Source organism: Larus michahellis, chromosome 2 (assembly GCF_964199755.1).
Source record: "Larus michahellis chromosome 2, bLarMic1.1, whole genome shotgun sequence".
NCBI classification, from domain to species: Eukaryota; Metazoa; Chordata; class Aves; order Charadriiformes; family Laridae; genus Larus; species Larus michahellis.
This window is the reverse complement of record NC_133897.1, coordinates 56,495,116-56,508,587: the sequence shown is the minus strand read 5'-3', so window position 1 is coordinate 56,508,587 and position 13,472 is coordinate 56,495,116. Positions and strand designations below refer to the sequence as shown.

At 39.9% G+C, this 13,472-nt stretch overlaps 1 long non-coding RNA gene across 1 annotated transcript; it reads right to left on the bottom strand.

Annotated features, from left to right (window-relative positions):
- Positions 1–635: 635 nt before the first annotated feature.
- Positions 636–9,392, bottom strand: LOC141738287 (uncharacterized). Its single transcript, XR_012585359.1, has 3 exons — positions 9,337–9,392; positions 8,006–8,130; positions 636–787 (listed from the first exon to the last, which is right to left on the bottom strand). It is a non-coding gene; the product is annotated as an uncharacterized LOC141738287 (long non-coding RNA).
- Positions 9,393–13,472: the final 4,080 nt, after the last annotated feature.

Sequence of the window (13,472 nt, the reverse complement as noted above, 5' to 3'; positions counted from 1 at the left end):
GTAATTTTTCAATAGCCATTGGTGAAAAGCATTGTATTTTAATATCTGTGCATTCTTATATGGAATGATGTAGCTATTCAGAGTGAATAGACTTTTAGGAAGGAACACAACCCTTTCATAAAGTTCTTTCTCACTAATCTATAGCTATGTCTTTAAAGATATAATTGGAGAGATTTAGGAAAGTGGTTGTTTTCTCCCCTTTAAATTAAAAGAAAAAAAGAAAAGCATGTGAATTTAGTACTGTTATTAGCTCAGTAACGCGAGTGGTATATGCCTCATCATAAATATCTTTTCTTGCGGTGGAACGGGAAGGAAAAGTTTCTTTTTCCTAAAAATAATCTTCAGTCTTGCACAGCTGTCCTCTGGCCTGCAGGTGTCATAGTCAGAATATGGATGAAGTAGATAAATATTAGTCTACTTACATGAAATAACTTTCTGAAAAGCAACACTCTTGCTAAGTAAGTAATTATTTATTGAAGTTTTGGAAGTGGAGAAAAGACTATAGTGTATAGACAAGCATAACAATATAAAGGATTTCACTGCATGTTCTCAACCTCCAAAGGTGAAGTTTCTCAGGTTTCTCAGCTAAAAAACATTTTTCTCTAAAGTCTTATCCTGAGGCCTCCAAATCTGAACTTGCTTTTCTTGATCCCACTCTTCATCCATTCTCTCTCTCGCGTCTTCTTAATATCTCTCTATCTCAGATAAGACTTAGAGAAGTGACTGAAAAGATTGAAAGAGCAGCATGTTCCTCCTCACCTTGAGGGAGTCGAGTGGTGGCCTGTAGCTGTAATAAAGCCACAGAATGAAGCTGCAGTGAATACTAGGGAAGCATCTAAGGAACCTAGTAGTATCAAATATCAATTCTCATACGCTGTTGCTTACTAAGTAGTTAAGGACACCAAAGCTTAGATTTATCCAGGCTAACTTCAAGCCCTTTTCTGAACACCTAAATTAAAAACATTGTCCCACTGTATAATTGATCCAATGTTCAAGCATCGCCAAGAGAACACCGGTCTACGCAAGATGTCAAGTTCTCTCCAGCTGCAGTGGAAGCTAACAATGAACCCCTAACATCACATCCGAGGTAACTACACAAAGTCACATGCGGTCAAACTAGGCCAGTCTCACATTAGTGATAAGATATAGTAGGATCTGATAACACGTTAATAGGCTGCTTACATCAATGTTATTTAATCTACCATTGCTATGCAAACAACTTCGTAAACAAGAGTACAATTGCTATTCTGCTTGGCCAGTGCTCAGCTACTATGATTTGTAGAAAGAGCATAATTTCCTCCAGTGGAAGTTTCAGTGTGAATTCTAGTTTATCAACAATAGAGGTCTTGGAGGCTTGGACCTTTTTAAAACATGTAAAAGAGTGAACACTTAGGAACAGTTTCGGGGATGTCAGTTTAAAGCTTTTCATTTAATAACTACCTGAAGAATGGGACTAGAAAAAATAATGTTCTATATCCCATGCGTACATGTGCAGTGCAAGAAGGAATCTAATTTAAAGAAGATTTAGCCATGTGATTAATTAGAATTGGTAACTTTGTGTCTTGAGCCTTCTTTTCTCCTCAAAGGTGAGGAGAAATGGTAAACAATTCTTTGATGTAATTTGAAAAATATCTGGCTTATGATGTAGGACACAAGGTGGTAAAAATAGAATCCGTGGTTAGAATCATGAACCCCTCTTCTGATTTACTAGATAACTCGGTAAAAGATTTCTATGCTTATTTTTGTAGACATTATTTTATAGAAAGATCTAATTTAAGGATTTCTAATTATTGCAGCATGAAACCAGGCTTTAGTAATTCTGAATAAGAGGCCCATCAAATATATACTGAGCACCCTAGACCTTCACATTTCTATGACATGTGGATCTCTATATTAATTTACTCATGTATTTCCCAATAATGATATAATCTCATGCAAGAATTTTAGGATGCAACTAGAGATCACACTCAGTTGTTCTTGGAGCTGTATGGCTTCTTTAGTGCAACATTATTATTTGCACTAATAATGGAGGAATACGGAATAAAGGATTTAGCATTTCTGTAGCTATGAGGAGCTAAAGGCTGCATTTGGAAGCTCTAATGGAAGTTTACAGTAGATTTTCAAATCCCGTTTCAATACCTGGATATTTCCATTCTGATCCAAATATTTAAAACCTTCTTAAAGTAGTCTAAATGAAGCTTGGAAGTTCATGGTCTATAACAATCTTATTGCTGATCACATTACATAGTGAAACACTTCACCAAGCATTTATGCCAGACTGTTAACCCTAAATCAGCTGTAACACACAGAGTGACATGTGCTAGGAGATGATGATAGTTTTGTCTAAGACACTCGTGTATGTCTGCCAGACATTATGTGCTATTAGAAGAAACTGGGTGGGGTTTGCCTTGTGGTCTCTTATTTTGATCTGTTGGTGAGTAGGCTGGTAAGAAAGCAGTACCTGAAACTTACTGTATGTTGTGCGGCTGGCGTCATGCTTGAATTGAACAAAGGGAGTAAAAGCTGCTCAGAATCAGTTCTTTAATACTAAAAGGACAAGACATGAGGACACTACCCACAATTTCCAAGGAAAGCATATTAGTTTAAGATTTGAATATCTGGGGTCAGTTCTCCGTGCACCCACAAAGTTGTCTAATCATTCTGATATACAGAAGTCTGAGATTTGTAGTGTGTTTTATTTTTCATACTACTCAGACTAGTCCTCACTAGTGTGAGTGACTCAGACTAGTGCTCACTAGTGTGAGTGACACTAGGAATCGTACTGTGCTCTGCCTATGTTTGAAGGCTGCGTCTAAACCATGTTTTTTGATCTGTCCCTTGGAAGATCTCCATGTCTTTCAGAACGACAGGGACGCAATGTGACTCACTTCACACAACTTTATGTTTCTTCTGTATAGATATTCACACATTTGAAGAAGACATCCTTGACTCCCCTTATAGGTATTAGGTAGAAGTAGACAATTTAAAGGCATGATTTTTGACACAGTTAACTGTTGCCTAAAAGTCTCCATTTTTCCTCCATTGACTCTAGAGGTGCTCAAGACTATTAGCTCAGAGGTTAACGTGCATTTGTCACATAAACCGAACAAAAAAGCCTGATCCAATACAATGAAATAACTAGGAAGATTTCCAGTTCCTTCAGGGAAGTCTGAATGCATTTAGAAAAAAAAGCTGAAATGTTGGATGGAAAGGGAAAGCTTTCCATAGGCTGCTGGGAGAGCAAGTGGAATGAAAAGAGTTTGGAAAAAGTTTATAGAAAATAAAGACTGAATCTGCTTTAGAAACCTTGATTTTTTTTTTTTCTTCCTTTTAGTATCTAGGGATTTCTCGCGCCCTTTCAACTATTTTAGTTTACCTTTTTTATATCTAGTCAGCACACAAGCCTCTTTTTCTTTTGTAGGCTCTGAAACTCACTGTTGCAACTGAAAAGGGATGCAACAAAGACTTCCTGCCAGAGACAAAGTTTTTTTCCCCCCACAGCATAGTCTATTAAACAAATGCAGCAATGTTTAGAAAAATTCACAACTTTTTCTTCCTTTTATAAAAGGAAAAGAAAACAATAAACAAAAAAGTAAACAAGAAAAACCTTTCCCGAACCCTATATGAGGCCCATATCAGAAAAAACAGCGTATCAGTAACCGAGTTCAACAGCCTGACTCAGTAAAGCAACTTTACCCGTATAGGCAAAAAATATTAATGCGTGTAAATTACATTGGCGACAGGAATTTTCTCATGAGCAACAACTGCACTGATTCTTGGTGTTTCCTTTTACAAAACAGGAAGTAATCCCTCTATGTATCTCAATAATACTGGAATATCTGTGGTTCAAAGGCACCTGTCACTTGGGAGACTTACCTAGCCCCATATCTTTTAAAGACAGATAGCTTATTAGCATCTGATTTATGAATGCTTCATATCAGGAAAGAAACCTGAAGTTATTGGAAAGGTTCCTTGTCAAAAAGTTGCCCTTAAGGAAAACTTTACCAGTTTTTTTTGCAACCAGCATTATTTCTTATTCTATGAAGAGAGGAAAAAAAAAATCCTGTAGAACTCTTTTAAGTCCCAGGTAACTTTAGAATGAGGGTTGGGTTTTTTGTAGTTTTTGTTTGTTTCATTGTTTCTTGGAGGAAGAATTGTTAGGTGCAGCACATCTCAATCATCCTTTGACTCAATATATTTTTGTATAACATTCTGGCAAGCAGCGAGAACTCTGTCTTTTTTTTTGTCAAATTATTATTTATTTAAGGTTTTTCTATGCCTTAATGATGCTCCCATTCTTCTAGGGAACCTTTTAACAGAAAGAATTTCAGAGCCTGCTGTTCCAATGTGCTACAGTATGCCAGAGCGTCTGCTCTCAAGAACATAATGTTGAAATGTTAACTAAATAAAAATAATAAGAACTGTTTTGAAGGAACTGCTGCAGGCTGGCTATTGTGTGTGCTCCTTAGTATAAATACAGGTATAAAAAAGTTTGGATCCTGACTGAGCTACAGCAATAGAACGGACATGAATTATATTTTTTAAATTATTTACAACTTCACGGTGTCTGTGGCTTTAAATTATTGATGCTAGTGACAGCAACCGTCAATGAGACAAAGCTTCCACAGAAACAGCAGCATGCTATGGTGCTGGGGACTGGTTTGGTTCAGCCCTTCCAATCCTTCTTATTAAGGAAAAATGTCACTTCTCTCATGTTAGGAGAGCAGAAAAAAGGAAGGAAGATCATTATTAAAGGAGAAGTTTCCTGCAATAGTCTTTGATTATAGTGCGTCTCTGAGAACTCTTGGGATAGCAAAAATGTTCTAACTGAGCATGAAAGAGGTCGATCTTAGCAGGAAGTGACTGAATAATGTTTGCTATAACACTTTTTTTTACCTGTAGGGTTATATCAGCAAAAGAGTCCCTGCTGCACCACAAAGGATGAGGAAGCACTGTGTGATAGAGAGACTCTAGGGGGCACATTTGCCCCCACCTGCGTCCCACAGTGCATCTGCTAGCGTGGTGTAACTCCACATTCAGGCAATACCTCCAGGACAAAGATTAGCTTCTCCAGATGTGGTAGAAGCACTTGCACCTCCGTTGGTATAGCAGCGACAATCAGGAGTACTGCAGATCATCTGTCTTCTTTATTACTGCTGCTCTCTCCAGCTGACCTATGCGGCTGTAATCTCCTGAATCTGTCTGTCTATATCTGACAGCTTCCTAATAAAGTTCTGTTGCTTTAGGTGCAAAAGGACACGCCTGTTTTAAGTGTGGTGGTGTAGGGCTCTGCTGTTCCTGCTGGTTTATTGAAGTTCAAAGCAACAGCGCAGTAGGTGAAATTCATGAAGAGAAAAGGAGTACCGTGTGTTATTTGGATCTGGGGGTTGGGTTGGACCCATTACTGCTGAAAGGAGAGAAGATTCCTGATGTGAAAACATCGGTGAGCCACGTGTGCATGCTGCATACATACTTGCAGAGTGGAAGAGAGCTGTATGAATGTGAAATTGCGTCCTGTACTGCTGGGGATCAGGTGCTGAATTGTATAAAGACAAATGCTGTATTAAGAATGGGGAAATGACTGACGAGTGATTCTCTGTAGAGAATGATTTTCAGTGAAGGAGGAGAATTGTGCCTCTTTTTTGTCCTCTTATGGGCACAGATGGAAGGACAGAATCAAAAGTCTTCTGCTGCCATTTAGGAAACAAAGATCATCTTAATGACTTACAAAACAACAATAGGCACATGCAAACATGCTGAGGAGCCTGTGAAGCTGCAAGAAATGAAATGTGCTTTTATGGTTCAGGTAAAATTTCATGCAAATGGACTTGGATTAATATTGAAGTAATGTCTGCCCTCTGGTTGCAGGTCATGAAAATGGCAGGAGTTTCCCCACCCCACAGGTTCTAAATGGGGCTCATCTGTGTAGCCTAGAGGGGCCTCCAACTCTGCAGCTTTACATTGCCCAGGGCACTGGCCTCAGGGGGCTATCCCTGGCCCATCCGCTATGCAGAGGAGAGTGGCCTGAATCCATGCTGCTCAAGGGGCTAATCCCATTTTGCAGCAGAACAGCCACAATATATAGTGTTTGACCTAAGCCTCAATATAGTGGCCATAAGACAATTAAAAAGAAAAAAAAAAAGAAGGGTTTTCCTTTTTTCCCACCCCTTCAAAAGTACCTGAAGTAATGACAGCACTGTGTTGTAAAAACATAATGCGAGTCCACCAAGGATAATCAAGAAACAAGGACTCTAGTCTAGTGGTCTAGTGGGTGGTGTCCCTGCTTATGGCAGGGGGGTTGGAACTAGAAGGTCTTTAAGGTCCCTTCCAACTCTAACCATTCTATGATTCTATAAAAACTCAGGACAATGACAGAGAGGTAAGCTATTTGACAATGCAAGTGTACTGTACAAGACCCTAGAGACCCAAGAGACCCAAGAAAAGATTTGCACAACTGTATTTGGGTGGTTGTGACTGAAGTATTAAGGTGATAATTTAAGGGGTCAGCAAAAAAAAAAAAACAACAATAGGATCTGGTAAGCTGGCCTTGAGAAAAAGCAATATGAGGAAGCTTTTCAGGTGAATCCCCTTTGACTAAAGAAGCCATGACTAAAGAAATAGTTTTGTTCGATTCCTTCAGCGTTTAGGGAAGCAGAACACTGCTTTGGGAATACACAAGATTGACAAGGTAATGAAGATGCTTGATTCTATCATTGGTTTCTCTTCTTTCTACTAGCACCCCACAGGGGCCTGACATTTTGTTGCTTAGGTCAACTGTGTCTTGGTCCCACCTCCTCAAATCCATAATGCAGCATATTGCTCTGCCACCTTTTACCTGACCTTCGTCATGGTCGTAGCATGAAAGTATGCAGTATATTGACTGTGACCTCACAGTTTCTTTCTTACATAAAGAACTTCCCAGCAGCTTTTACTGCAGTTAAAGGTGAGACTGCTGACTTCATAAGGAAATGGATCACATCATTACTTTACTTCTGTACAAAATATTTAGTGTCCAAGGGCATTGACTCTAGAGTACTGACATCAGGTAGCACCTACAGACTGAAAACATTAAGATTTTTTAACCACTAGTTGGTGGCATAACAGCATCAGAAAATGCAAAGACTCTTATTTTCTTTATATAAAACACTGAGCAGGGGATACTAATGGAAAGATCTCATTGACGTTATGCCATGAAGAAATGGAAGATAATGAAATAGAACTGTTCATATAACATAGTGCAAAGAAAGCGTTTGTAAGCAGAAAAATAACATTTCTTATTTGTCTAAATCTATCCTGCATTTCTCTTTTAAAACCAGAAAATTTGCTGGAGTACATACATGAATTCATTACGTTATAAGAACCGTTGCATTTAACATTTTTCACAGAATCTCTGTAGGGACATACAACTGTGTTCATTAGGTCAGATCTTTCTCACTCATCTTGTGGGTTTATTGTCCTTGACTGCCACTGAACATAATGAGGTCTGAATCCTTTCCTGTGTCTCAGGTATAGGGAGGGCTCTCTGCAGTGACAAAGCTGAAATGTGTCCGAATGTGTATAGATTCTTCTATCAAAGGCAGGTAGATTTCTCCAGAAACTGGCTACCTGAGCGTCTCACTCTTTTTGACATATATTCTCATATCTTCCAGAGAGTTAGTGAAGGACCAATACATAACTGCATTATTCTTAGCAAAATAGGAACATGTTGGTCATGTCTTACAGGTAGGGAAACTGGGGAACCAGGCAGTGCCCGAAATTAACCAGCTGGTGAATGACAGAGCTAGAAACCGCAAATCTTCCACGTCCTAGCCCAGTGCAACATCCATTGGGCACTGTCTCGTTTGCATTTCACAGAGGAGGGAATTAAGGCAAAAAGAAACAAAGATTTTTGTCTAGAGGGACAGTCAGCCACAGCAAGTAGAACCTACCTCAGGACTTTCCTTAGGCTGGCGCTTGTCCCACTGAATACTTCTTTATGGACAGAAAGATCCCAGAATGAACTTACCTCGCAATAGCATGATGGAGGAGGAAGAAAGCTGAGCAGGTGCTACAGTTCCTTGAGCTCGGAGGAGAAGAATTTCTGTCTACACAGTGCTTTATCCTTCCCAAAGCGATGGCTGGAAGGCTGGCCTAGGGAACAAACCTGTGTGTTATCACAAGCATGATACTTTCTGCGCTCCAGCCACCCAGTAATGCAGGCTCCTATTCATACAGGTCTCGGGTACGGACTTTTTTCCCCCCTACCTAAGCAGAATTTATTTTTTTAATTCACATATTTTTCACTAGTTTCTGTAGATAGATTTAAAAATGAACGAAAATCACAGCAGTGAACAGCAGGTGGTGCTAGAAGACTTGGGATTAAGCACTCTTCTGATCAGCTCTCTACAGTTGCCACTGAAGAGTGAGGAAAACTGGCTGAGCTTTTCCTCTTATCCGTGTAAGAGAATTTATAATTAGAGATAATGCAGGTACCATGACTAAGACGATTGCACTCAGAAACAACAGGAAATATTAAGCCCTTTTATACCGGTAATTTATGTGGCTACTTAATATCCTAGAAAAGGATGGTCGGGGTCAAGCCAATTGAGAGAAGCCCCTTTGTTCCCTGCTTTTGGGCTTCTGTTAAAACTTCATCTGGGAGATATTCTAGGGCTGGTAGAACCTCAGTTTCAGGGTGAAATTTTGCCTGCCAAAAAAAAAAAAATATGGAAAAATCACTGATCCCTACTTAGGAAATGGAAATATAAATAAGTGGACAAGAAGGAAAGGATTCTCGCCTTTAACTCCAGTGGAAAATAAATGGGAATTTTGATTTCCACCTCCCTTGCCCTAAATCTTACATTCTCTTTCTGTTTATATCCATGGTAGACAGAAGAATACCAAATCCATCATAAAAAATTTTTCAGTTTCATCACTATTAGCACAGTGCTTATTTGTTGCCTCTTCAGGCACCTGATCCCCAGTGTAATACAAAATGGAGTTTTACACTCCACTCAGTTTCACAAAGCAACGAAAAAGTTTGATTTTTTTAATTTGTGCTACCACATTAAAAATCAAGTTTTAACTAGCTCCTCAGAGGAACCTCTGTCAAGCTCCTCACCAAGTTCCCATGGAATGAAGCTGACCCTCAGCCTTTACACCAGGTGGAATAATGTGTCACACTGTAAGAGGCTTGTGCCTTTTGCATAGATTGTATCTGTGATAAGATAATAAATTAAAGTCAATTTAGTTTTTCTGTGTTGGGTTATTAGTACCAAACAGATCATATAGCAAATTTGACACAGGAAGAGACAAGGAAAGGTATGAAAACTTGGGTTTAAAAGTTTAATAACTCACAAGTATTCACGCATTCATTTAGTTCAACAGTTATACTGCTTCATCTTCCATTTATTTTCCTATAGGAGCAGAACAATAACACAAAGACCCAATGTTAATAGATAACAGTTATTTTAATATCTGTGGACTTCAGGAAAAGTAATTCATAGGGATTGGGGTTTTTTTTGTTGTTCTTAGACTTTTTTGGCACAGAAGTACAGTGACATTTTTGCTGGTTTTGCTCAAGGACAGAACTGTTTAGAATTCTGTTCTTAAATAAAATCACTCAAGAAATTTAAACATCTATTTTAGAAAATCAGAATTAAAAATTTCTCCCAGAAGAGAATTAATTTAGAGAGGAAACAGAGCAGTTTGAACTTAATACACTTCTTTAATTTGAGAACAGATACACAGGGAAATCCCAAAAATAAAAACTACCAATATCACTCTTTCCTCACAAGTTTTATCACGTATGATGAAAGGCTGAATCAACGAATGCTTTGGAGAAATACTAACAGGCTTTATCATCAGATGGAAATTCCTGTGCCCTATTTTGATGCAACAATATTACAGGAAATCAGTCAAATGCATTCCTATATTAGAAAAACTGGAAAATCTTTATGAATTTCTTTGGCATTCATTGAAGTGTTTCACATGGCTTCAGAGTAAACCTCATGTAAAAATTTCTTAGCTGGAATAGCAGCCTATCTGGCTGACTGCCTTTAATTACATGTCAGAGGAAACTTACTTGTAAGCTCCTATTAGCAGAAAATTATGTGTTTAAATACAGGATTCCACTGCTACTATGTGTGCTGTTATTTTTGGTAGCTCTGTAACGAAATGTTCAGAGGTAATATTTGAAATAAGAAGTATGATTTTCTTCCCGTCTCGGATGGCTGTTTAACTGCTTGTGACTTCTCCCTGCTGGGCAAACACCCATCCCAGCAGGAGCCTCATTTAGGACTCCATTATATGTGAAGTCTGTATACTGCAACATCATTCCCAACTACATTCAGAAAAACCTGTTGCGTATTATGTGTCTTTCCTCTCAGCTAGTCTCAGTTGTTAGTATGGCTTCTCCAGATGCTGTTACATTAAGGACAGTGGCTTGCTTTCTTCCTTTCTGCGTTTGTGGAGTGAGATTTGACAGTCTTCCCTAGGGACTGCACACTGAAGTTTTGCATTTGAGAAAGTTGTCACAGAACTTCTCCTGCCTTCCCGATTCCCTCGGCTATGCCCTCTGCTAGTTTTAATCTTGTTGTATCTCAGCTCAACACATGTCAGCTGAGAAGTGCTTGAGCTGAACACATTTAGGCCATATTCCCCTCTGATACAAGGGTGGGAAGGTACAGATCAGTCAATCTGTCTCTCGGTCATCTAACATGGCAAGTATAAATCTTTTTGTTGAAAAGGCACAGATAAAAATTTGTATTTTATGCCCCCCTGCATAGATCCAGGGTAAGTAAAGGCCACATAACAGGAGATCAAACTCCTTGCATCACTTACCTGTACTTAGTCTGTCTTTTATCAGGGGCTGCCATGGTATAAGGTTGCTCTTCTCCACATGGAGAGAAGAGGCTATTGCTGTCAGGGAGCAGCATGAGCAGGGCTACACCAAGCCAGGAGCCACAGGTGACTCCAGAGCAGGCCAGCCCCTCACTGACGGGCCAGAATTCCACAAGGACCAAGCTGTGTGAGCAGAGCTGGAGGTTTGAAACAGGGTCCATCATCAGTCTCTGACATGGTGAGCAAATAAGCCACGTCCAGCATCTGGCCAGAGACAGGGCTGGAAAAAAAACCTGCACTGTGGGTCCCAGGTCCATCCAGGAGGCAGGGCTGGAGACCAGCTACCTACAACACACACCCCATCCAGAAAACAAGGCCAGACTCAGAGGTGAGTCAGCCTAAGCAAGAAGTGGGTGTGCTGGGCTGAGCTGAAATAGGGCTCCTGGGCCAATGGGCAGAGGGTGGGGGGAGGCTCCAGGTGAAACTGGTCCGGGCTATTAGAGCGCACAGGGCCCTGACAGTAGCAGCTGGATTCCTGGTTCTTTTGTGGTTGACAAGAGCACGAGCTGCAAAGCACATGTTCTTCAGCTAAGAAATGAGCTGATGTAAATGAAACAATAGGCGCCAAAGGCTGTATGCTTTATTGATTTAAGAGCATGTGTCAGAACCAGGGGCTGATCACCTACACTCTCCATCACCCCCCGGGAGCTGCCATTCCCTACTTGCTTCTTTTCAGAGTTCCCCGTGACTTTTGTCACCTCTTCCTTCATGCCAGCCATTGTGCCTTCCTTCCTGGCATATGGCAAGAGTCCTTGCTGCTTTGCTCCCTCTGACTGTGCACAAAGCAGCTGGCAAAAACAATCAAATAAAGTAGAACTCCAGTGGGAATGGTAAGCTCTGAGTGATTGCTGATCACCTCCTGGTCTTTGTAAAATGGAACGAGAAAAGAGCTGGAGTGAAAGAATGGAGCAACTAAAAGCTCCATTGGAGCCAAAACTCTCTGGAGATTTGGAAAACTCACAGGAAGTTTTAAATAGCACGTCACGCTGTGCTTACAAGCATCAGTATTAGGCTGCCAGCAACAGAGGAAATAAGTTAGAAGGTTGCCCTATTTCTATAATAGGTGTCTTTAAACAGCTTTATGTGCCTAATAATTTCCATATAACTCAGACAGAAGGAAAGTGATGTTACAACTCTTATAAAGAAATTTGAGGAGTATGGCACCACACAACTACAAACAGTGAAAAATACCAACTGAAGGTGAAACCAGAGAGCAGTCTGTGACAGAACTGAGGCTGAAGAGCAATTTTTAAGGGCTAGATATGTTCCCAGTAGGAGATGAGTCTCTGAGCAGAATCAAAAAATTCTGGGGGCTACTACAGAAAAAATCAGAATTAACCCCTCATGAAACATTTTGAGTTCACCAGGCAAAGAAAATCAACCAGTCCACAGTAATACTATGGAGGATGGTCAGCGCTCTGAACTTGAAGACATCAGAAAATCCAAACCACTATGAGCCACCTGAGGCAGAAAGTCATGCAGAGCTCAAAGTTTCAGTCTGGCAAAAACAGCAAGTGGAACTGGCATGTATTCAGCTCCCAGGGAGTTTTATGGGGAAATTCATCAATATTTTGATGGGATGGAAGGCATGAAGGTTTAATGGAATGATGTTTTGATCTGGGAAAAAACACTAGCTGAGCATGGCTGGAGGCACAGAGCAACTATGGAGAGAACCAGAACTAAACTGATGAAAACTTAAATCTGTATGATGGAAGTAACATACCTGGAAGATATATACATGTAGATCACAATAAATCTGAAGGTATCACTAACGTAGCTCTGATAGATAAATAAGAAGGTACAAAGATTCCTTGAAATGCTGAATTATGGAGGGAGAATTGCCTCTAATTTGCAAGATGCACATAAAGCCTTAATAAGGGGTTGGAAAAATGAAGTCAGCAGCAGCTCAGAAATAGATCCTGCAAGATGAGATTATGACTTTCAGAGCAACCACGTGAGTGCATTCCCAGCCCAGCTTGCTAATCAGGGAAGAGCTCTCAGTCTACTTGTGTGAGCATCTGCAGTCAACATCTAGACTCTCTAATACAGCTCTGACATCTTTTTGACAATTGTCATCATGTTGGGGGCAGACTAAAGCACATTTAAGATGTATATTGCTATCATGTAACTTTATAAACGGAAACAGTAGAGGAGAAAGGGTAGAAAAATGGCTAGGGACCAGCTCCAGGATGTTTTTTTTCAAGCTGACAAATAGTCTCTGCTTGCATGGTGGCTTGCCTGCTACGTTCATCACATAATAATTTCCTTTGCTCAGCTGGGAGAAGACTGATCTGGAAAAAACATTGGTATTATTTTAGTTTCTGATTGTCTTTGGGTCCAAATCTCTGAAGACAGTCAGTATTGCTTAAGGTACTACAACGTTCAATTGTGGGAATGGCAAGAGATCTCAAAGAATTCAGTAATAAGAGTAAATATTTTTTGAAAAGGGTTTCAATGGGCATGCTTTCAAACCCTCTTTCATCTGGCAGCCTGACAGAAAGATTGGAGAATCTGGAAAGCCATGGCACCTCTATATACATGTTTGATTCCTAGCTCAATACAGAAATTCTTCATGATCTTTCAGTAGCTCC